Genomic DNA, 26,850 nt, shown 5'->3' with positions numbered 1-26,850 from the left:
GATCTAAACTTAACTTTGGGATTTTCCAGTTGAGCCCCTGGAAAGCCTCAAAGGATATATTTCTCATCTTGTAAAAATATTGAATGAAGAGGTTTATTTGGTAAATTGTATGGAAAACATTGTCAAATGAAAAGTAACGCTATATTTTCTTTTGATTACATTTATGAGTATGTTCTTAATATAAACGTCCCCAAATTATATAAAACTCTTAAAAATCTAATATGCCATCAGTCATAACTCTGGTTGTGATGTTGATTGCCACATAAATAACCCAATTTCCTTGTCAATTGATGATTGTAATGAACTTCCATCAGATTTTTAACGATGCTATTCTAAGTCTCTGTCATCTAGTTTTAATTCTTCTCTAAAAGCATTTACAGTCAGATTCATGGAAAAGACTCTAACAAGTATGCTTAAGTATAGATTTCTAATAAGTTTAAAACTAATGTACTAAATAAAAAAATTTCTAAACTCTAATTAAGAACAGATACATTCATAAAACTGAATCAAAATGAAGCAAAATAAAAATTAGATGACATTTTAACTGGTGAAGTTACTGTTTTTAAATGAAGGCTTTCATTTAAAACAGAGTTTATGACAGTTTTGTAAATCATACTTTTGTGAACAAAGGTAAAAACATTTACTTTTTCTCCCTATTTGATCCTCCTAAAATTCAGAAACTATTTTTGAATATCCTTATTGCAATATGGTTATTTACATAAGTTCAAAAAAAATCAACTGTCTTTTTCATAACATGATACAATTGGAAACATCGGTTATATTACCAGGGTTTTGACTGAAATATCATATTTCAAAATGTACATAAAATGCCCAACTTTAAAGATTCTCAGCCTTACAGTAAGAAAATAAAAATTGTCACTTTCTGACAGATCCAGAAATCTTAAGACTGTAGATGAAATCTAAAGTCAGCCTTGGTTTGGCTTTCTAGACTCAAGAGGTTTTTAAATCTGAGATTCCTATGTGATCAATATAAAGGAAAAAGTTGTCTCTTTTAAAAAAGCTATATTATATCTGTTATTAGATTGTTTATTAAAATAAACCTCTACACAATTTTTTCAAGTTCTTGCTATCTAGATTCTGAATTCTTCTAGATTCCTCAAACTCATCTTTTTCTACAAAATTGCCAAAAATGGAAACTGCTCCTTTCCTGAAGCTCTAGGAGCTAAAATTAGATAAATTTTAAGGGATAAGTCGTGCATCTGGCATATGGACCACATAAAAAGTTCACCAAACCACACAATGACATAACCAGAGATATTCAACCTCCAAACAAAATGAGAAGTTAATGGCTTCATGCTATAGATGACATTTCCAAAGCCTTCTAAGCAAGACTGCATATCATGAGACTCTTACTCCTCTTAATCCTTACCTTTTTCACATGGAAAGATAATAGTATAATTAAAATTTTGCAATCAATAGCTTCTGCTGGTAACTTGACAAAACCTGACCCAACAGATCCTTTAGTCCTCTTAGTGGGTGACTTTGGTAACATCTCTAATACAATTGTTGTTCACTTTCTACTTTAGTTCAACTCAGTCATGAGATACTAGAAAATAAAATTCTATTATTGATTGGTTAAAATTTTAAAGTCTGAGCTATTGCTAATGCTACATGCTGTACCTGAACAAATTTCTCTGAGAAAAGAATATACACAAAATTTAAAACATTTAGGTCATGTCTATTGCCTTTGAAAGTGCCGGGCCACTGCTCCTACCATTATTATTCACACTGCATTTCATTGCAGCTTGTCTGAACAATGCTGGGCCAACACTGTGCTGTTCTTAAGCTGCTCTGCTTTGCCAAAAATTGCTGTGCCTCTGATACATCAGTTCTCCTGATGTGGCAAGATCAGCTTGCATTTGCTGCTAAACTCTTCTTCCTAACCTCTGTGCTACATTTCTGTATATGGGTCTTAAAACATTGTTATTTTAAACTACCAGTTTCTTAAGAAAACAGTTATTTCTGATTTGCAGCTTTCTCTCTCCAAGCAAAACTTGTTAACCAGAATCTTTGGATCATTGCTCACCTCGCCCCTCACAAGCATCCTTATTGGGAGAATAAGTTGAGGAGTAGATGATGTTCTATACTCAAAATTATCCCCTTCTAGGATGCACCCATGGTAAATGGACCACATGCACGTGTCTGAATCCCTCTTTTAATAGGAATGCTCTTCCAGAAAGCCCCTCAGTGCCACGGGCTTCCCGACTCTCCTTCCATTCATGCTCAGCTGTTCTAGCTCATATTTAACAAAACTGTTGAAAAAGCTGTATGTAATCCTCATTCTATCACGTGGAATCAGTTGCTACCGATGAATTCCTTTTTTTTTTGTAAAGTTCAAGGGGATTCATCATATTGTTTTGGACAGTTTTTAGCTCAAATGCATTCTAAATGACAACTGTGGACAACAGTCTGGTTATACTGGGTAAGCAGTACCTACTAAGGAATGATGCTATAAGCCTTTTATTCCTCCCTCCTTCACTCTCTGTCTCACTCTTTCCTTTTCCTCCTTCCTTACATTTTTCTTCTTTGAATAAATAGTTCGTTGAAAGCAGCATAATTCCACATTAGCCTTGTCAGCCATATGAATGGTTAACACGGTTGCCTCAATATGGAGTCGTCTACCACCCTGTGAGTTGCTTTTTCCTTGGTTGGTGATGGATAACTCCCATACGCTAGAATCTGTGGGTCATCACTATTATTGTGGCAATGCTGAAAGAAGCCAGTGTTTCTTCAAAGGTTGAACTTCACCCTCTATGATGTGTTTCTCAATCTTTCTTTCATTATCATGCTCCACTTCCTGCCCACTCAAACCCCTAGAAGCCTTTTTAACTTTTTATTCCCTAATCACTTCCCTTCTCCCCCTTGAAATTTTAATACCACAATATGTTACATATCTATTGGTTTATGCAGTGTTGTCTGCCAACCATTGCAATAAATACGTTTTATTTATTTCACCATTCCTTCCTACCTCTGCTAAGAACCAGTTTTTTACCCATGGGGCAATATTAATCTTCATAGAGAATTTATGCTTTCTGGAAAAAAACAAAAAACAAAAAAGCTATGATAATATTGTCTTTTTTTCTTCTTTTGGGAGAAAGGCAGTTTGATATAATAAAAGGATTAGAGACTTGGGAGTCAGAGAAGATGGGGGTTCTGTTTTTGCCATTACCAGCTGTGTGATCTTGGGAAAATACCTCTAAATCTTATTTCATAAGCAGTAAAATGTAGGAAAGTATACTTAATTCATAAGGCTGTTTGGAGATTAAATTTGGAATTCCTGTGCTATCTTTAGCATAGTGACACTCACATAAGTATAAATCCCCAGTAGTTACTCTAGGTCATACTGGTCAACTCATCAATTTCTTGATGCCGATTACCGTCTGTCTTCTTGAAATCATATTATTCCTGGATTAATTCACACACTATCGCATATTCATTTCCATAAGATGTTACAACTTAGTATAGACATTCTTCAAACTGGTTCATTTTCCCTCTGGAAGGAAAAACAGCTTGCATTTAGTTAGAGCTCACAGAACCCAGATCATGTCGGGTAGAAAGTCAAACAGAATGCACACTCTGTAGGTTAAGGAAAAAATTCCACAAGTATTCGTATTTCCTGGGTCTGGAACTGAACAATAACTTCTTAGATGTTTGCTAGAAATTTTGGAGTCTGCTCAGTAAAATGGACACTATGGTAGTCCCTCCTTATCCATGGGGGATACATTTTAAAACACCTGGGATACTCCCTGAAACTGTGCCTAGTACCAAACCCTACATAAACTATGTTTTTTCTATGCATACATACCTATTATAAAGTTTAATTTATAAATTAGGCACAGTAAGAGATTAGCAACAATAATAATAAAATAGAAAAATTATAACAACATACTGTAATAACAATGATGTGAATGTGGTCTCTCTCTCTCTTAAAATATCTTATTATACTGCACTCACCTATTTTCAGACCTAGGTTGACTGTGGGTAATTAAAACCTTAGAAAGTGAAACCTTGGAGAGACTATTGTGATTCTAGGAGTCCTTAAGGGTATGCCTTTTCAAACTTCTTAATCCTTGCTACTGAGACTTTGATTCAAAGACCAGCAGCTCCAGCATTCCCTGGGAACTTATTAGAAATGCAGACTCTCAAGTCACACCCAAGAACTACTGAATCAGGATCTTCATTTTAATAAGGTTCCCAGCTGATCTGTATGCATTGTAAAGTTTGAGAAGCACTTTGCATAATCACTTTTCTTCCTCTAACTGCATCCGATAATCTTTTAATTAACATTATTTGAAAATATTACTACTTATTCATACCTATTAATGCTATTAACTAAATACTAAGCCTAGCCTTCATCAGTAAATCTTGTACCGTAAAAGTTGTACACTGGCTACACCCATAGAGTGATTCTAAATTTTAGTTATGAGGGTGTGCATGGGGGCTCATGCCTGTAATCCCAGCCCTTTGGGAGGCCAAAGCGGGTGGATCACCTGAGGTCAGGAGTTCGAGACAAACCTGACCCATACGGTGAAACCTTGTCTCTACTAAAAATACAAAAAATAGCCAGGTATGGTAGTGGGCACCTGTAGTCCCAGCTACTTGGGAGGCTGAGACAGAATTGCTTGAACCCAGGTGGTGGAGGTTGCAGTGAGCAGAGATCGCACAACTGTACTCCAGTCTAGGTGACAGAAAGAGACTTCGTCTCAAAAGAATAAAAAATAAATAAATAAATAAATAAACTTTAGTTATGTTTATAAGTTACCTGAGAAGCCTACTAAAAATGCAGATTCCAGGAGACTACCCACAGAAATTAGTATTCACTAGATTTATGATGATGTCCAAGAATATGAATTTTCTATAAACATGTAAGTTTTTTTTTTTTAATGCAAGTGATTTGTGGACTGTAGTTTACGATATATGGCATCACACTATTTAATTTAAAAAGGATCTTGCTGTTTCTTATTCCTTTAATCATCATGAGAGTTGCTGGTCACTATGCAGGCATATCTGGTGGGTAGAGAGCTTAGGCAATGTACACAAAGCCAGTTTCTTAGAATACTTACTCATCTCACTGTAATATTCTTAATATTTTCTCTGATGTTTTAACACTGCTCTGGGAAAGAACATGTGAGACTGGCTGAAGCTGCAGAAAATGTATTGCAATACTTATTAGTGAAGGGGAGAAATTTTCATCATTTAGTCCCTCTTTAATCAATGACCACTGCCAAGACAACTAATATTTATTATAATATTTATAACTTCTCTTGTAAGTATGTAGGGGAGGGGATTGTTAAAAATCCAGATACATCACAATGCTTTGAAGAGAATTTCAAAGAACTTCTTACCTAGCTGTAAATATTATTTTGTAAATGCTGGGCAGTAAATGGTTAATTCATAGACATAGCATTTTCTCATAACATTTTGTGCTAGAATTAAGGTATCAGGTAAAACATATTGAAAGTCTTTCAGAAATTGATGCACAAAGCAGAAAACACATTAATAGGAGTACAAGAGACAATTTTAGAGATAGCAGATCATCTTTCCCATCTTGCTTGAGAAACAGATGCTGAATAACCATCATGTTACACAAAGTCTCCTTCAGAAACACTAAATGTAATTAGGAGTAACTGCTACTTGGAGAAGGAAATAGTATAATAATAAGAGGGTTGGTGGCACATATTAAATGGAAGAATTACATAATCCTCTGTATATTTAATATTACATAAAAGGTTTTTATGTGCAGCGAGAGAGCCCATCAGATAAGAGAGCTTGGTAAATGAGCACATTTGACATTGAACCATGCTGAGGGTCGATATCGAGAATTTGACTTTGTTTATTGTTGTTATTCTCAGTTTTTGTGACAAACATTGAACTACTGATTACACGGGGGGCATTATTTTTTGTGTTTTTTAAAAGATGATTTATTTTAACTTTTATTTGCCTTTCAACATTACAGCCACCATTGGGGTTTCTTAGATATCAGAACTAGACTTAATCAGTAGAAATTATGAAAATAATAACTTTTGAGTATCTGTCTGTATCTGTTATCTAACTATCATCTCTCTCTCTCTCTCTCTCTCTCTCTCTCTCTCCCTCCCTCCCCCTATCTACCTAGCTATCTATTGGAAGGAATTGAAGATTCCTCCAAGGTCCCTTCTCCACTTCAAGCCAATTTGATTAATAAGATTCTGAGGGCATTTCTGGAATCTATTTTAAAGGTAATATGGCAGCAAAAAGGAAAATGTAATAATACCACAGGAAGTAATATAAGGCTAAGTCAAGAAAGCTGTGGGTCATAGGAGCAGATGGACTATTTAGGAACAGACCTAGGAAGGAGACTATAAGCCCCAAGAAGGAACATTTTCCATCATTAGTTGTTAATGAAAAGAGAGTAAAAATACTCTTATGCATCATCCCAGTTCCCATGATGTTTTGATTGTCTTTTCTATAAAGAGACTGTTTTAAGAAGTAAGATTACTAGCAGTGCATCCAAGGGACCATAGCTGGTTCACCTAACCCTTTATACTGTGATTGGTAAAAAATCACACAAGGTCCAGGGTAAGTAATGAGGTTGACATATCTTTAGGTGCATCTTTGTTACAAGTTTTGGATCAGCTTTAAAGAAATTGTCCTTACCTTGGCTAAACAAAGAGACAGTGTTTTATCTTTTTATTTTCCAAGGTATGTGTCTTTTCTTATCCACAGCTAATCAAACAGAACAATTACATCAGCCTTGCAGATTTTTAAGATGCTAGGCTTTATACCTTCCAAACAACACTTTTTGTCACCAGTGATGTTTACAGTAAGACTAATAGTGGGGAGCTTACCGGAGAATTCTTTCATGGCCTCTCATATGTCCTTGCTTACTGGCTATCAGCGTGACCAAAGAGACTCCAGTACATTATTGCTGACACGGCTTCATTCAAACTGTAGAGATGAGATGTCTCCATAGGCACACCAGCTACAAATATAAACATCTGTTGGGTCTATGCAGAAGATAAAGTAACCTCTTAACAAAGCAAAAAAAAAAAACAAAAAAAAAAACAACAAAAAAACTCCAAACATATGGGTAAGGTGTAGATCTAAGGAAGCCCGAATAAGACAGTTTAAAGTTGGGTTTTTAATTAGATTGGGTTTGTTTAGAACATCCTTAGAGTGGTTCACTAGGTGAATTTAAAAATAGAAGTATGATAAGATTGGGTAATATTAAAAAAGAGACAGAGCAATGAGACTGAGACTCAGAGAAATTTAGGACACTTTGCTAACTGTATATAGAAAGTAGCTTTGGAAAAGTACATAGAGTTTCTCCTACAGTTCTTGGCAGTCTTCCAAAATCAGACTCAGAGTTCTTCAAATTTGGAAAGAGAGGATTGTTTAGAGATAGGGTGTCTGTGGGGCCTCTGGGCAATAGGAATACTTTGCTTTTCAAACAAGAGGTGATATGACTCTGGCATATCCATATATAGTTAGGTATCACTGTGTTGTTACAGGGAGTACTTTAAGACAGAGTCATGCTAGAATGAAGAATGGTTAATCTAAGGAATGGAACCTACAGATGAGGGTGCTAAAACAGTTTTGGAAGAGAAAAAAGAGAAGCCAAATTAAAAAGAGACCAGCGTAAGTAGCTGAGGCTATAGAAGGGCTCATGGTTTATAAAGAAATTGAAACTGAAAAAAAGCAATTACAAAATAAGCTTCCCTGCAAGGCCACACAGCTCTATCAGAGGATACAAATGCTATTGAACTCATGGGGTAGTTTAGTTTTATACAATAAGGAAATATTGCTTGCCTTTACTTAAATCTGATATTATTTACCTCATTTAATCGCTAGTTTTCTAGGAGAGAGTCAACAGTAAATGATTAACGTATTGTGGCATTAGTCCTCAGGAAGCCTTGACCACTGAAAAAAGTAGTGGGTAACTTCCATTAAAATCAAAGCGGCAGGCAAAACCCCAGAATGCTTTCATAGGAAGGGGCTGGGAAGCACAAGCACCATCAGTGAGGACCATCCTATCAAGATGGGGAGCATACTGTGTTTCTCTTTTCTTCCTTGATGCCTGGTACAATGCATGGCACATAGTTTTTGTTTTGTTTTGTTTTGGTAAAGATTTGTGTATGTGTGTGCCCTATGATGGGTCAGCTTGATGATTTCTTGTTAATGCTCAACTGAAATCTTAGTATAATATCCTTTAAAATGTTCTTTGTGTTCTCTTTGCTGCCCTCCTCCCAACAACACATTTAAAATGGGAAAGGTATAAATAAAAGGAAAAGGAAAATAAATTAGAATACCAAATAAAAAGATAAGAGAAACCCCGAATAAGAGTAAGTTTCTGGATAAGAAAACAAAATCACATGAGTCATAGCAGGAGCATTACATACTTAATTAAACATGATGTTTAAAAGTGGGGCAATGGGGTAAATTGGAACACGTGTGTTTGGCAAAAGGAATTCATTTGTATGCAGAAATCAGGATTGTCCTCAACTGCTCTTATAGTAAGTCTAAATTTCCATCTTTTGCCTTTGTACTTTTCCATTACACACAGGACATTATAACCAGATCAGCGGGGCAGCCAAGAGAGCAGAATTTATATTTCTAAATGAAAGTTGATAGTTAATAGCCTAGCTGCATAATGAGCCACATTTCTTGTGCAGAGTCCAAGCTTACACTGATTGTGCAAGTCTAAACAGTGACCCTCCCAAGGCTGATGATTTCCTCAGTAATCCCAGATGGTCCATGCTATCTGAGGCCCAATAAATCAACCCTATCTACAATACTTTTGCTGGGTACACGGAGAAGCAGCCACACTGGGCTTTCTCTGTGACAGTGAGGGAGGCATGATATATACAACTTAGCTTACAGCATGTTTCCATTCATGGAGGTGTCAGATACATTTAAACCACTTTGCAATTCGTATTTTAAAATGAAAAATTTACCTTAGCATAGATAATTTGTTGAAAAAAAGCAATTACAAAATAAGCTGCACTGCAAGGCCACACAACTCTATCAGAGGATACAAATGCTATTGAACTCATGGGGTAGTTTAGTTTTACACAATAAGGAAATATTGCTTGCCTTTACTTAAATCTGATATTATTCACCTCATTTAATTGCTAGTATTCTTGGAGAGGGTCAACAGTAAATGGTTAACGTATTGTGGCATTAGTCCTCAGCAAGCCTTGACCACTGAAAAAAGTAGTGGGTAACTTCCATTTTCTTGCACAATGTTTTCTTGCACAATGGAGGATGCAGTGATGAGAAATACAGTAATTGAGGGTGAAATTCCTTGTAATGGTGATAGTGTATGTTTATTAAGTGCTTTCTGGGAGCAAAGCATTAGGTTAAGCCCCTTTCATGCATTATACCATTTAATCCTAACAAAATTCTGATGAGTTAAATACCACTGTAATTCTTATATTAATGAAACAGAAACTGAGGTTTATAAAGGTTAAATAACCTGCTCAAGTAGCGGAACCAGGATTTGAACCCTAATCTTGTCTGATGCTAAATCCCATGCTTTTACCACAGTATATTTACTTTGCTTCAAAATATAATTGAGCAAAAGAAACCTAAAATTTGTTTGTAGGCTCTATCTGGGTAATACTTTAATATCTTGTATCAATATAACATGCCTCTTCTAAAATTCAGCAAATTCTAAGACTCATCTTGTTGAATCCCTTTTGCTCCCGTGTGGAAAAGAAGAGAATAGGGGATGAACCCTCTTCAGTGGTAAATGACTATCCTCTTTGCCTCTCATATTTGACCTATCTCTTCAGGCTCATGATAAATGCCATCTTTCCAAAGTAAACTCTTCCGGAACTACACTCCCACCAAAGTCAGTATTAAGCATTTTTTTCCCACACTGTCCCCACCATGCTTTATGGATATATTCTCTTCTCTGAACCTCTCCACAGATTTCTAGGGGACAATGTCTGTATCTTACTTGTAGCGTTATTACCAAAACATAATGACGGGCCAAAAAGAGATTTCGAAATTGAACTCAATCTTATTTAGAATATTCGGCTTCTATTTCATGTCCTTTAGTGTTTTTGTTTGCAATTTTAAAGTGCCCAAGAAGTGAGAGGAAAGAACAAAGGCCAACTCAATTGGTCGATTTGTACAAAATAACTTGAGCCCTGGCCAGGTGTCTATGCTGTTGAATCATTTGTCACATGATTCCCAGGTGAGAGTACTCTGATGATTCTGTTCAAATTCATCACAATAGGGTGGAGAAGCACCACAGAGCACAAGTTGTGCTGATGATGGTTTTTCAATGCATCGTCCTTCATATTTGCCAGAATTAATTCAAGCAGTCATTCAACAAACATCATTTGTGCATTGAACAACACTAAGTTGGAGAGGGATTAGAAGACATGGTTTTCAGGAGAGGAAAATTACAAAAATGAACATAATGACAGAAGTCTCTGTTTTCAAAGACTTATTTTCTATTAGCAAAAACGTGGAAGTTTGCTCCCTCCTATATTTAGTATTTATTTTGTTCGGCTTATCACAAAAGCAATTTTTATATGGATAACACTTGACAGTTTACAAAGCACTTTCATACTCGTTTATTGTTTCATTTAGTTTTCAAGATAGATCCTAATCAGCATCCTGCTGATGCTGAAAACCAAACACACTTTGTTATTTCTTGCATCCAGATTGTAGGATTTAGAGGCAACCAATGAATGGCCATGCTAAATTAAGGTCATGCTGATGACATAGAGAAAGTGCTATTCTTTGGTTGCAGACATTAGAAGATACATTTCCTAGGCTAGACTTCTGTATCTTTATAAATCAGTCCCCACTTCCATTTTTAGCTCGTAGCCTAAGGAAAACAATAAACTATTTCCTGCCTTAAAAAACACCCACTTGAAATCACAACAATTATTTCATGCTAGATCACAACTTTAAGTTTTAATTTTAATTTTACTTTTTATTATTTTACTTTAAGTCCTGGGATACATGTGCAGAATGTGCAGGTTTGTTACATAGGTATACGTGTGTCATAGTGGTTTGCTGCACCTATCTACCTATCATCTAGGTTTTAAGCCCTGCATGCATTAGCTGTTTGTCCTGATGCTCTATTCCCCTTGCCCCCCGACCCCCTGACAGGCCTCGGTGTGTGTTGTTCCCCTCCCTGTGTCCATGTGTTCTCAATGTTCAATTCCCACTTATGAGTAAGAACATAGGATGTTTGGTTTTCTGTTCCTGCATACATTTGCTGAGGATGATGAAATCCAGCTTCATCCACATCCCTGCAAAGACATAATCTCATTGATTTTTATGGCTCATAGTATTCCATAGTGTATATATTCCATAGTGTATATATACCACGTTTTCTTTGTCCAGTCTATCATTGATGGGCATTTGGGTTGGTTCCATGTCTTTGCTATTGTAAATAGTGCTGCAGTAAACATACATGTGCATGTGTCTTTATAGTAGAATGATTTACATTCATTTGGGTATATACCCAGTAATGGGATTGCTGGGTCAAATGGTATTCCTGGTTCTAGATCCTTGAGGAATTGCCACACTGTCTTTTACAATGGTTGAACTAATTTACATTCCCTCCAACAGTGTAAAAGCATTCCTATTTCTCCACAGCCTCAACAGCATCTATTGTTTCCTGACTTTTTAATAATTGTCATTTCGACTGGCATGAGATGGTATCTCTATGTGGTTTTGATTTGTATTTCTGTAATGATCAGTGATGTTGAGCTTTTTTTCATGTTTCTTGGCCACACAAATGTCTTTTTTTGAGAAGTGTCTGTTCATGTCTTTTGGCCATTTTTTGATGGAGTTGTTTTTTTTCTCGTAAATTTGTTTAAGTACCTTGTAGATTCTGGATATTAGACCTCTGTCAGATGGGTAGATTGCAAACATTTTCTCCCATTCTGTGGGTTGACTATTCATTCTGATGATAGTTTCTTTTGCTGTGCAGAAACTCTTTAGTTTAATGAGATCCCATTTGTCAATTTTAGGTTCTGTTGCAGTTGCTTTTGGCCTTTTTGTCATGAAATCTTTGCCCATGCCTGTGTCCTGAATGGTATTATGGTATTGTTTAGGTTTTCTTCTTGAGTTATTTTGTGTGTGTGTGTGTGTGTGTGTGTGTGTGTGTTTGGTTTTGGGCTTTACATTTAAGTCTTTAATCCTTGTTGAGTTAATTTCTGTATAAGGTGTAAGGAAGGAGTCCAGTTTCAGTTTTATGGATATAGCTAGCCGATTTTCCCAGCATCATTTATTAAATAGGGAATCCTTTCCCCATTGCTTGCTTTTGTCAGGTTTGTCAAAGATCAGATGGTTGTAGATGTGTGGTGTTATTTCTGAGGTATCTGTTCTGCTCCATTTGTCTATATGTCTGTTTTGGTACCAGTACTCCATGCTGTTTTGGTTACTATAGCCTTATAGTATAGTTTGAAGTCAGGTAGTCTGATGCCTCCAGCTTTGTTCTTTTTGCTTATGATTGTTTTGGCTATATGGGCCCTTTTGGTTCCATATGAAATTTAAAGTAGTTTTTCTAATTCTTTGAAGAATGTCAGTGGTAGTTTGATGGGAATAGCATTTAATCTACAAGTTACTTTGGGCAGTATGGCCATTTTCATGATATTGATTCTTGCTATCCATGAGGATGGAATGTTTTTATGTTTGTTTGTGTCCTCTCTTATTTCCTTGACAAGTGGTATGTAGTTCTTCATAAAGAGGTCCTTTACGTCCCTCGTTATCTGTATTCCTAGGTATTTTGTCCTCTTTGTAGTAAATGTGAATGCGAGTTCATTTATGATTTGACTCTCTGCTTGTCTGTTGTTGGTGTATAGGAATGCTCATGATTTTTTGCACAATGATTTTGTATCCTGAGACTTTGCTAAAGTTGCTTATCAGCTTAAGGAGTTTTTGGGCTGAGGTAATGGGGTTTTCTAAATATAGAATCATGTCATCTGCAAACAGAGACAATTTGATTTCCTCTCTTCCTATTTGCATACCATTATTTTTTCTCTTGCCTGATTGTCCTGGCCAGAACTTCCAATACTATGTTGAATAGGAGTGGTGAAAGAGGGCATCCTTGTTTTGTGCTGGTTTTCAAAGGGAATGCTTCCAGCTGTTGCCCATTCAGTATGATATTAGCTGTGGGTTTGTCATAAATAGCTCTTATTATTTTGAGATAAGTTCTATTGATACCTAGTATATTGGGAGTTTTTAACATGAAGGGATATTGAATTTTACCGAAGGCCTTTTCTGCATCTATTGAGATAATCACGTGGTTTTTGTCATTAGTTCTATTTATGTGATGAATTATGTTTATTGATTTGTGTATGTTGAAACAGCCTTGCATTATAGGGATGAAGCGAACTTGATCATGGTGGATAAGCTTTTTGATGTGCTGCTGGATTCGGTTTGCTAGTACTTTACTGAGGATTTTCTCATTGAAGTTCATCAGGGATATTGGCCGGAAGTTTTGTGTGTTTGTGTGTGTCTCTGCCAGGTTTTGGTATCAGGATGATGCTGGCCTCATAAAATGAGTTAAGGAGGAGTCCTTCCTTTTCAATTGTTTGGAATAGCTTCCAAAGGAATGATATCAGCTTCTTGTTTTACCTCTGGTAGAATTTGGTTGTGAATCTGACTAGTCCTGGGCTTTTCTTGGTTTGTTGGCTATTAATTACTGCCTCAATTTCAGAACTTGTTATTGGTCTATTCAGGGATTTGGCTTCTTCCTGGTTTAGTCTTAAGAGAGTGTATGTGTCCAGGAATTTATCCACTTTTTCTAGATTTTCTAGTTTATTTTTGTAGAAGTGTTTATAGTATTCTCTGGTGGTAGTTTGTATTTCTGTGGGATCAGTGGTGATGTCTTCTTATCATTTTCTATTGTGTCTATTTGATTCTCCTCTTTTTTTTTTCTTTATTAGTGTAGCTAGAGGTCTATTTTGTTAATTTTTTTCCAAAAAACAGTTCCTGGATTCATTGATTTTTTGAAGGGTGTTTTGTGTCTCTATCTCCTTCAGTTCTGCTCTGATCTTAGTTATTTCTTGTCTTCTGTTAGCTTTTGGATTTGTTTACTCTTGCTTCTCTAGTTCTTTTAATTGTGATGTTAGGATGTGGATTTAAGATCTTTCCTGCTTTCTGATGCAGGCATTTACTGCTATAAATTTCCCTCTTAACACTGCTATAGCTGTGTCCCTGAGATTTTGGTATATTGTCTCTTTGTTCTCGTTGGTTTCAAAGAACTTCCTGATTTCTGTCTTAATTTCATTATTTACCAGGAGTCATTCAGGAGCAGGTTATTCAATTTCCATTTATTAGTGTGGTTTTGAGTGAGTTCCTTAATCCTGAGTACTAATTTGACTACACTATGGTCTGAGAGACTGTTATGATTTCAGTTCTTTTGCATTTGCTGAGGAGTGTTTTACTTCCAATTATGTGGCCGCTTTTAGAACAAGTGCCATGTATTACTGAGAAGAATATATATTCTGTTGATTTGGGGTGGAAAGTTCTGCAGATGTCTATTAAGTCCACGTGATCCAGAGCTGAGTTCAAGTCCTGAATATCCTTGTTAATTTTCTGTCTCATTGATCTGTCTAATATTGACAGTGGGGTGTTAAAGTCTCCCACTATTATTGTGTGGGAGTCTAACTCTCTTTGTAGGTTTCTAAGGACTTCATTAATGAATCTGGGTGCTCCTGTATTGTGTGCATATATATTTAGGATAGTTAGCTCTTCTTGTTGATCACTTTACCATTATGTAATGCCCTTCTTTGTCTTTTTTGATGTTTGTTGGTTTAAAGTCTGTTTTATAGGATACTAGTATTGCACACCTGCTTTTTTTTTGTTTTCCATTTGCTTGGTAAATTTTCCTCCATCCCTTTGTTTTGAGCCTATATGTGTCTTTGCATGTGAGAGGGGTCTCTTGAATACAGCACACTGATGGGGCTTGACTCTTTATCCAATTTGCCAGTCTGTGTGTTTTAATTGGGGCATTTAGCCTATTTACATTTAAGGTTAATATTGTGATGTGTGAATTTGATCCTGTCATTATGCTAGCTGGTTATTTTGCGCACTAGTTGATGTGATTTCTTCATAGTGTCACTGATCTTTATATTTTGGTATGTTTTTGCAGTGGCTGGTACCAGTTTTTCCTTTCCATATCTAGTACTTCCTTTAGGAGCTCTTAAAAGGCAGGCCTAGTGGTGATGAAATCCCTCATCATTTGCTTGTCTGAAAAGGATTTTATTTCTCCTTTACTTATAAAGCTTAGTTTGGCTGCATATGAATTTCTGGGTTGAAAATTATTTTCTTTAAGAATGTTGAATATTGACCCCAACTCTCTTCTGGCTTGTAGGGTTTCTGCTGAGATATCCACTGTTAGTCTGATGGGCTTCCCTTTTTTGGTGACCTGGGCTTCCTCTCTGGCTGCCCTTAACCTTTTTTCCTTTGTTTTGACCTTGGAGAATCTGATGATTATGCATCTTGGGGTTGATCTTCTTGTGGAGTATCTTAGTGGTGTTCTTTCTATTTCCTCAATTTGAATGTTGGCCTGTCTTGCTAGGTTGGGGAAGTTGTCCTGGATAATATTCTGAAGTGTGTTTTCCAACTTGTTTTCATTCTTTCTGTCTCTTTCAGGTACTCCAACCAATTGTAGGTTTGGTCTTTTTTTATAGTTCCATATTTCCTAAAGGTTTTGTTCATTCCTTTTCATTCTTTCTTCTCTAATGTTGTCTGCCTGCCTTATTTCAGCAAGATGGTCTTCAAACTCTGATATTCTTTCTTCTGCTTGATTGATTCAGCTATTGATACTTGTGTATACTTCACGAAGTCCTCATGCTGTGTTTTTCAGCTCCATCAGGTCATTTATGTTCCTCTCTAAACTGGTTATTCTAGTTAGCAGCTCTCTTTAATCTCATGTCCTTTTATCAAGGCTCTTAGCTTCTTTGCATTAGATTAGAACATGCTCCTTTAGCTCAGCAGAGTTTGTTATTACCCACCTTCTGAAGCCTACTTCCTTCAGCTCGTCCATCTGATCCTCCGTCCAGTTCTATGTTCTTGCTGGAGAGATGTTGCGATCATTCGGAGGAGAAAAGGCACTCTGGCTTCTTGGGTTTTCAGCATTTTCATTGATTCTTTCTCATCTTCCTGAGTTTGCCTATTTTTGATCTTTGAGGCTGCTTACCCCTGAATGAGATTTTTATGGGGACTTTTTGTTGTTGTTGTTGATGCTGTTGTTTTTAAATGCTTTCTCTTTGTTTTTTTTTAATGGTCAGGTCCCTCTTCTGTAGGGTTGCTGCAGATTTCTGGGGGTTCACTTCAGGCCCTATTCATCTGGTTTGCTCCCTTACCTGGAGATGTCATTCCAGGAGACTGGAGAATAGAAAAGATGAGTGCCTGCTCCTTCCTCCTCCTCTGACCCTGAGCGGCACCTCCCTGATGCCAGTAGGAATGCTCCTGTACAGGGAGTCTGACAACCCCTGTTGAAAGGTTGTCATTCACCTTTACTTAAAAGAGGAAAAGCTAAAAGCAGTTATCTAGGCTTTTGATTGATCTCTTTTCTTCTTCTAGCACCAAGGAAACCAAAGACTATGAAGAGCTATCAGTTGAGCAGATGAATCAGAGATTCAGCTCATAAAATATCTGCTAAAAAGTAAAATTAAGTCATTTCTGTTTTGAAACATAATTTCCTATAGAAGAAGGGATATTCTGAGGATGGTGACATTTTCTCTCTGACTGGATTCAGAAAAAATAAGCTGACAAAGCATAAGCAACTTAGATTAGAATAAGGAAGACTTTCTTGATGAGCACAGAATGCCCAATGGTTGAGGGGGAAAGTCTTGAAAAATGGACTATATTTTCTGTTGGAATGGGTATAGTTGCAGTTCTGATAGGTAGAGTTGAAGATTTTTTAAAAACAATCTTTCAGCCCCCTAACTGTTCTTAAAATTAACATTTTTATTATGAAATAACTATACTGACATGCAGTTGTAGGAAATATTACAGAGAGGTACCACTCTTTACACAGTGACTCCCAATGGTAACGTTTTTCAAAACTGTAGTACAATATTACAACCAGGATCTTGATGTTGATACAGTCAAGACACAAAACAGTTTCCTCACCACCAGAGGGTCCCTCTTGTACCCTGGTAGTCATACTCACCTTATTTCTCCTTACCTGTTGCTGACCCTTGGCAACAACTAACTGGTTCTTCATTTCTAAAGTTTTGTGATTTCAAAAGTGTCTTATAAATGGAATCATCCAGTATGTGACATTTTGGTATTTTTTTTTTTCTCAGTGTAATTCCCTGGAGATTCATCAAAGTTGAAGTGTATATCAATTGTTTATTCATTTTTATTGCTGAGTAGTAGTCTCTAGTATGGATGTACTGCAATTTAACCATTCACTCATTGAAAGAAATCTGAGTTGTTTACAGTTCTTGGTTACTATGAAAAAAGCTGTTAGAAACTTTCATATACAGGTTTTTATGTGAAAATAAGTTTTCATTTGTCTGAGTTAAATGTCTGGGAGAGCAATTGCTGAGTTATATGGTATTTGCACATTTAGTTTTGGACAAAACTTCCAAATTATTTTCCACAGTGGCTGTACCATTTTACATCCTCCTCTACCCCCGCAGCCATATATGAGTGATCCTGTTGCTCTGCATTTCTATACACCAGCATTTGCTGCTGTCACTCTTTTTTAATTTAGCTATTCTGATCGGTATATAGTAATATCTTATTGGGATTTTACTTTGCATTTCCCTAATGGTTAATGAGATTGAACCTAATTTCGGCTTATGTGAATACCATCTCTCTAGCCCCTTTGGCTAAATGTTTGTATGTGTCTTCTGCCCATTTTCTAATTGGATTATTTATTGCTGTTGTTTTTTAACTGTTGAGTTTTGAGAGTTCTTTATGTATTCTAGTTACTAATCCTTTTTCAGGTATGTAGTTTCAAAATATTTTCTCCCAGTGGGTAACTTGTCTTTTCTTTTCTTTTTTTTTTTTTTTTTGTCTTGCTCTGTTGCTCTGTTGCCTAGGCTGGAGTGTAGTCATGCAATTACGGCTCAAGGTTAACTATAGTCTCAGCTTCTCAACCTTGTGAACTCAAGCAATCCTCCCACCTCAGCCTCCCAAGTAGCTGGAACTACAGGCATTTAACACCACATGCAGCTAATTTTTAAAAAATATTTTGTAGAGGCTGGGTCTCATCATGTTGCCCAAGCTGATCTCACACTCCTTGGTTCAAGCAATTCTCCTGACTCCTAGATCCTGGGATTACAGGCATAAGCCTCTGCACCTGGCTTTTTTCTTCCTCTCAAGAGCTTTTTAGAATTCAAATGGCTTGAAGTTTTATTGAGATTAAAGTGATAAATTTTTTTTCTTTCTTTCTATTTTTGTTTGTTTGTTTGTTTATGACAGAGTCTTACTCTGTCACCCAGGCGGGAGTACAGTGGCACAATCTCAGCTCACTGAAGCCTCCACCTCCCGGGTTCAAGTGATTCTCATGTTTCAGCCTCCTGAGTAGCTGGGATTACAGCTGTGTGCCACCATGTCTGCCTAATTTTGTATTTTTAGTAGAGATGGGATTTTGCCATATTGGCCAGCCTGGTCTCGAACTCCTGGCCTCAAGTGATCCACCTATCTCAGTCTCCCAAAGTGCTGAAATTACAAGCATGAGCCACTGCACGTGGCCCAATTTTTTCTTTTATGGTTCAAGTCTATGCACTCTTTTGTCTGTGCTTAGATCCTGCAAATTTTTTCCTAAAAGTTTTACAGTTTAACATTTTACATTTAAGCCCATAATTCATTTTGAGTTAATTTTTGTAATAAAGTGTGAAGCTTAGGTTAAGGTGTTTTGTTTTTGTTTTTGTCTTTGTTTTTGTTTGTTGTTGTTGTTGTTGTCGTTGTTATTGATGTCTACTTGTTCCAGTACCATTTGTTGAAAAGACTGTCTTTTCTCCATTTATTGCTTTAATTTTGTAAGCCCATAACTTTTAACATCAAAGAAGACACAACTTTATCTATATTTTCTTACATCTAAGAAAAGCCGTAGTTTTTGTTTGGAGAGTGCTGTGTGCCAAAGTACTATCCTAAGCTTCTTATATATCGTTACCCATTTCCTTGCCTCAATGACTCATTACTCATTTAATTGTCTTAATAACTCCTTGAGGTAAGTATTATTGTTTCCATCTCACAGATAATGAAACTAAAATTTTGCCACGTTAGATGATTTGCTCAAAGTCACAAAGCTAGTGAATTGGAAAGCTGGAATTCAGACCCAAGCGATATTCCCCTAGAGATTGTGGTGTTAACCTTCATGAATGCTGCATTAGTCACAGTGTGCCAGATATTTAGCAAAATACTGAACATTTTGCCATTTTTCTCACTGTTATCACAAGGCATTTCAACTAACGTAGTAATGAAAGACTCTCCTCACATCCCTTTTTTTAGGTTTCATGTGTTTGATGTTTTATTCATATCAAAACCCTCATATCCATGAAAATACAATTTAAGAGTCAAAAAGCATAAAATTCTATTTCCAAATTTGGAGTCTGTTTCACAAGCTGAAGTGCACAGTTTTGACCCCTTGACAACCTTTCTGTTACTTGCAAACCAACTCTATTTCTTAGGGTCTAAACACACACACACACACACACACACACACACACACCCACCCACTGGGGAATCCCAGTGCTATTGTTATTAGGTGCTAATAGAGCGTAGGATTGTTTACTAAGATCAACTCCTATTTCCTTTTTGATTTGTTCTTTCAGTTTGTTTCCTGGATTCTTAGAATAAACACAGCAAGTATTCATGATAAATGAAGGCAGTATGGAAGGAAACAACGCTAGCTGTGCTGTCAGAGAAAAATCGAAAAAAAGTGGCAATGCAAAATTTCCAACATTTAAATATTTTCTTTCATATGCAGGCAGAAAATGGGATTTTAAAATAAGAGAAAAATAGATTATTTAAAATTTTCTACTCAGTAAAAATGAAAAAACAAAGAAAAATCTTGTTTTACTGTAAGGGCATTTTGGAATCCTCATTTACAAAAGCATTTCTGAAGTTGCAAAATCTGACACAGGTGAAAGATAAAAGAGACAGAAGTTCCTTCTCACATGCAAAATCAAACTGACTTGGGTTACAGGAACGCTGTTAAACTGAGTTTGAACAATCCTTTATGATTGTGTTTAACCATGAAGTAACTTGTCATGTTCTTCTCTTGAGTAAGAAGCACTGTCCTAAAAATGGTACTTGTATAGTTTGCCTTATTGAGAAGAAGAAGAAGGGATAAAATCTGGTCCGAATGGTTTGAGTTCCAACATGAGAGCTACTCGGTATAACCCAGAATTCCCAAGATAGTTTAAAATTGTCATCCTGATTTTCAAATTTGTCTCCCAACTAGATTTCCAAATCTTCTGAGATGTTTTTGTCACTGAAGCTGGAGAGATTGTACATGATAGACATCCAGGAGACTGGTTAACAATTGCTGGGTACTACGTCTACCACCGATGAAGCTGCTAGCAGGTAGAGATGAAAGCGCTTATGGAACATAAACCACATAGCTAAGTGATATGAGATACAGCACTTTGGAATCTTGGTATGCACCTGCCCCTCCCTGTCCCATTTCCTTCTCCTCAACACTCTTGGCCTTTCTTCTGTTCTTCTTTGTTCCCTTTTTCACATTCCATTTATGGAGAGTTCATATCATGTATTAAAATAATACTAATAGTTGGTGGTTCTTGTCTGCAATCCCACTGCTAAGGGAGGCTGAGGGGGGAGGATCACTTGAGGCCAGGAGTTTGAGATCAGCCTGGGCAACATGGTGAGACCCTATCTCTACCAAAAACAAAACAAAACAAAACAAAACCAAAAAACCTCCCGAAACAATAATACTAATACTTAATGAAATTCTGGATTTACACATATTTATACCTAAGGGAAATTGTAAGCTACAAATTTATTTGGTGTAAGGGTCCTTGGTGAAGTAGAAAGATGGAATGAACACTGTATTTATAATTTTTAAAGGATTCTCAGAACATTAAAGAAAGCAAAATCAAAGCTGTTCTTGTTGGCTCAGGCTATATAAAATTTAGGACATTCAGAAAAGGCCAGCTTTCAAAAAAATGAATTTTTTTTCTGTTTTGCTTCTCTTCAGATAAAGATATGCAATATTGCTGCAAGACATTTAACTGTGTAGGTCATTTGTGTTTTGTGTTTCATTATAAAAATCAAAAAGGGCAAAAGTAAAGTAAGTAATTTGTGTTTTGAGCTTCATTATGAAAATCAAAAAGGGCAAAAGTAAAGTAGAGTGTAGTACCTGGAATCATCAGTGTCTCTGAGACTCAGTGGTGAGACAACTTCAAGATAAAGAGGAAATAGAATAATCTGCCTTTTTTCTCGAACCATGTACAATCATGAACTTCGGAATAGCCTACTATTCTTTACCAGATCCCCTGAGCTATCTTTTTAAAGGTAAACCAGATTATGTCAGCTCAAAACCCTTTAGTGGCTTTCCATCTCACTCAGGATAAAATCCAAAGTCCCCCCCTTGGCCTTCCAAGGTCCTGTACATAGACTGACCTCCAACTACCTCTCTGATCTCATGTCTTCTGCTCCACTTTTCTCTTCTCAGCGTCGTCAAGTTGTCTCATTCATCTGCCTGGACTGTGTTTTCCACAAATGCCCTGTGGCTTGTTCTCTCACCCTCTTCAAGTCCTCTCATAGAGACCTTCCTCGGATGCTTTTCACAACCACCCTCTCTACCCTTACTTCTCCCATTTCTCATCTCCGTTGGCTTTATTTTTCTCCTTAGCATTTATTTTCAAAATATAATGCTAAATATCTTAAATATTTATCTTGTTTCTTGGTTGTTTTCTTTTGCTTTTTAAAATCCCCTACTAAAGTGTAAATCCAAGAAGTGCAGGAATGTTTGACTTTAAGTAAACTAACATATGTGGTACATACGCACAATGAAGTACTATTCAGCCATAAAAAGAACGAGATCCTGTCATTTGCAAAAACATGGATGGAGCTAGAGATCATTACGTTACATAAAATAGGCCAGGAACAGAAAGACAAACATTGCGTGTTCTCATTTATTTGTGGGATCTAAAAATCAAAACAACTAAACTCAATGACAGAGAGAGTAGAAGGATGTTTACCAGGGGCTGGGAAGGTGTTGGGAGGCCTTAGGGGAAGTGGGGATGATTAACGGGTACAAAAAATACAAAGAAGGAATAAGTCCTACTATTTGAGAGCACAACACGGTGACTATAATCAATAATACCTTAATTGTGCATTTTAAAATAACTCAAAGAGTGTAATAGGATTGTTTGTAATTCAAAGGATAAATGCTTGAGGGGATGGATACCCCATTCTCCATGATGTGCTTATTTTATATTGCATATCTGAATTAAAACATCTCATATACCCTTTCTATGTGCCCACAAGAATAAATATATATACCCCCTATGTGCCCACAAGAATAAAAAATAAAAACATATAAAACAGGTCCTGGCATATAGCATGGTCTTAGTACTATGTACTATTGGTGAATGCCTAATAGATGGACAAGTCGTGCTTCAAGAAGCTGAAAGAAAATTGGTCATTTCTCACTTGACATTTATAAAGAAATACAAAATGGGGGAAGCAGAATTGGCAAGGTCATTGGTTGGATATCTACAATTAAAATGTTATTTAAAAGGTTATTTATGTAGTTTGCTACTTTAGGGTGTAATCATGAGAGAGGCCTACAGGTCTACTTGAATTACTCAGTCAGCTAATTGAAATCTCTATCTTTATTTTGCTGTAGGGGACAATCCAGTTATAGTGTCTCAGCCCACAGAACAGTGCCACATTGACACAATAAAAGAGAATTTGGTTTAAATAGGGATTTCCCCCCTCCCCCAACCCCTGTTTATGCTGGATGAGAAAAACTAAGCAGCTTTAAGCAGCTTTGAAGTTTTTCAGACTTTGGTTTGATTCCCACCTCTGCCAGTAATTATCTATGATAACTTGGCTAATTTGGTGACTCTTTCTTAACTTTCATTTTATTTTTTTCTTCCTTAAGAAATGGGGATACGTTAGATGTTGTAGTAGTTTCCTGTGACTGCTGTAACAAATTACTACAAACTTGCAACCTTAAAAAAAACAGAAATTTATGCTCCCAGTTCTGGAGGCCAGAAGTCCAAAGTCAGTATCACTAGGCTGTAATCAAGATGTCAACAGGACTACACACCCTCCAGAGACTTTGGGGTAGGATCATTTCTTGACTCTTCCAGCTTATTGTGGCTGCAGGTGATCCTTGGATTGTGGTCACATCCCTCTAACCTCTGCTTCTGTCTTTACATTGCCTTCTCCTTTCTGCCTGTGAAAGATCTCTGTCTTCCTCTTATATGGACATTTGTAATAACATTTAGGACCCACTCAGATAATCAAGAATTATCTCGTCATCTCAAGATCCTTAACTTAGGCACATTCAGAAAGACTTTTTTTCCAAGTAAGGTAACATTTACAGATTCCAGGGATTCAAATACATACATGTTGGTGGGGGCATTTTTCAGGCTATCATAGGTGTCCTCTTAGGATTGATGTTATGGTGACTGGCATATTTAATGAATTCAATAACTTTCCTCTTATTTTGTCTTTCCTTTCTCTTCCTCCAGACCTCCATAACGTTCCCCTGTAGCACTAACTCCCACCCCTAATATTATGAAACAGGTTATGCCTGCCCTTAGCATCACTGCTGCCTTTCAGTTTGTACCTGCATTATCTAGTCTAAAACAGACTCTGGGGAGCTGAAAAAAGAAAAAGAAAGCTTTCCTATTCACAAGTAGCTTCCATTCTGGTGTGGGAGATGAACAGTTAAACAACCAGTTGCAATATAGGGAAGAAGAATATACAATTTACACAAACTCATCTGCAATGCACCACAGGATAAAAAAGGAATTAGTAATTATTATTGAGAGGTAGGAGCTAGTGAAATCTTGGAGCCAATAAAATTTGAACCGAACCTTGAAGATAAGAACATCAATGGGTTAATGATGTTGGAAGAAATTTCCAGACAGGAGAAGGGCACAGAGGAGAGCTCTCCCTTGTTTCTCTCAAAAATCAGTACCATCCCACCTCCCTTTACTGCCCTGTACACTCCCCCGGCTCTGCTCCAGGCAGCCCACCCAAACCTGCTCTTTCCTCAATGCTTCATGTGGCAAAGTGTCCTCTTCTCTCAATCTCCTACCAATTAGCAGCTTTAAACTAGGTGCTAAAAGGAAAAGAATATGATTAATCTAACTTGCTATATGGTGTGTGTGGCTGATAACTCCTAAAATCTCCTAGAACAAGAAGAAGAGTTTCTTACCATAAATAAATCTCTACTGGGATTGTATTCCATGTGTAAAATTATATGCAGGAAGAGTGTATTTCTAAATCACATGTATTAAGGAACATTAAGAAAATGATAAGCATAGAAAATATTTTTCAAATGATAAAAATGCCTAACTAGGCAGCAAAGATTTTGAGCTATAGACGACCACTCTCTTTATTCTCCATGATGCCAGTGTTGTTGGGAGAAAAGGATTCTGCCTCTCAATCTTATCCATACCCCACCCCCAAAGAAAGGAAAGAGAAAAACTTATTTTTCATTTTCTCTTCACATTTTCTAAGACACTAGTTGGGAAGCAATGGACAGAAACAAATCACACAACCCTCCCTTTTTTTTTTCCAGCTAATTCAGAATGAATTGAATTTACACAAGCAACAGTGCTTAAGCAAAACCGTTTCTATGGTTACACAGAAGGCTTTCTAAATGTGGCACAAGATGCAGGCAGCCAAAATGACTTGACTGTTTATGTTAAATATGAAGTCTATTCCCTATTGAAATTTAATGATCTACTAGCTGCATTTTAGCAGCTTGCACCCTGATAAAATTAACATTTCGAATACATTTGGAGAGATAAATTGCTTTAGCAAGTGGCGAGTATTCACTCATATTTATTTGATCACATCAGTGATTCAGATGAAAGCATTTCCTCCTGAACTATTAGAAATCGAGTCTGCAAATTATCCTCATCTCTGGGCCTACAGGTCCCCAAACACATTCTATTATCTTTTTGTAGGTTAGCTGGTGCCAGATGTTAGTCCTCACACTTGACAAGAGAGCACAGCAAAATGTATTTATTTTTTTCTTTTATAGCAACTAGACAGAATCAGCACTGTTTCTTGTGGCATTGCTCAAGTCATCCAGTGGTTCTCAAATATTCAACAAGGTGAACAGTTCAGACAGGGTGAAGTCTGTTCCTCCACCTCCTTCTACTTCACGTCCTGAATGAGAAAGACAATCTGCGTGTTTTAAAAAGCTGGCAGGAAATTGGATCTTGGAAAGATATATTCACTGCATATTTTAGCTGACACCATTCAAATTTGCTACATAAGGGCGTTCCTTGATGTCTGTAAGTAGGAACCTCCCATTCAGCAAAAATAGAAAGTGAAAACAGGCTGCAGGATGCCACTGTCTCGTATTTATTTATATATTTAGTTCAATTTTACTAATACTTATAAGCTTCTTATGTAGTCTAAGCATGATGTAAAGGACTATGGATATAAAGACAAAATATATATTTCCTAAACACAGATAGCCATTGGTCAAGTAGAAAAGATGGGCACTCAATACTGCTATGCCAGGTATTTCTTCTCAGTAGCAATCTATGTATAGTTCTATACCATGTCACCATCCTCTGCAAATGTAATCACGCCAAACATAAGATTTTAGTCATCAGGAGAGGATACTGCAACATATGGCCTGGACCGTCTCCATATCTCATGCTCCCCCATCTCTCCTGTGCAGGATCACCCACTGGGAGTTTCATCTTCTTCACTGTTTCTCTATAGAGCTCCAATTTGTTCGTTTCTTTCTCGTTCCTCCAGAATCTCCTTGCTTACATAGATTTAGGTTCATAAATGGTGTCTGCTTTTCTACTACCCAACACCTAAATCTTTATTTTCTATAGCCCAGAAGTATGAGCTTTGAGGTCTTGATAGATAAATTCTATGAAATTCAACTATAACACATTAAAATCCTCAAAACACAAATTTATCAAAACTTCTCTAGCCTTTCCTCGTTAGTGTCAAAATAGTTCATTCTAAAAAGCAAGCTAGAAAAGGAAGACATTTAATAATACTTTAATTCTATTTATCTCTTGAGATGAATGTACTTACATCTGACACTTGAGAATTTCAGTCTGTGTGAGGAAATTTATTTTGAATTGGCAAGTAGAAATACATTAATCACATGTTGATTCCCTTGTCAGGTTAGTTTCTGAGTTAAGGTTACCTCTTACTGTTCTAATTAGTAATTCTAGAAGTGATTCTTTATGATCATTGTTATTAATATTTTTGGTGAAAATTTTAGTAAATTTCTCCCTTTATAGAATTCATTAGATAAATAGAAGATGGAACTTTGTCTTTCCATTTTTGAAAATTATTGACTTAAGAATCTATTTTTTCTTTCAGAATAAGTTTCAAGGGACTACTGTCGCAAATATTTGAGGCTTGTTAAAATACCTTTATACCTGTAGATTTTACAGATGATGTCACACTCTAAAGTGAGTTATAAAGATAATCCATACCTTTATAAGAGAGTCAGTCCTAAAACTGAATATAGTTCAGAGGAATTCTCCTCTGCCTTTTGTAGCTGGGGTATATTTTAGGGGAACCCTAATTTCCCACCCTGTTTCTCTAAGAATGTGGGGATTTCTGTAAAGGCCTTGATATTTTGGTAGATAAATTACAGAACATTCTCTCAAAATGCAGCTTTCAGGCCACCACTTACTTACAAAAATTCAATTTTTAAAA

This window comes from Theropithecus gelada, chromosome 2 (genome assembly GCF_003255815.1).
Source record: "Theropithecus gelada isolate Dixy chromosome 2, Tgel_1.0, whole genome shotgun sequence".
NCBI lineage: Eukaryota > Metazoa > Chordata > Mammalia > Primates > Cercopithecidae > Theropithecus > Theropithecus gelada.
The sequence above is the reverse complement of the archived record's forward strand: the minus strand, read 5'-3'. Positions refer to the sequence as shown.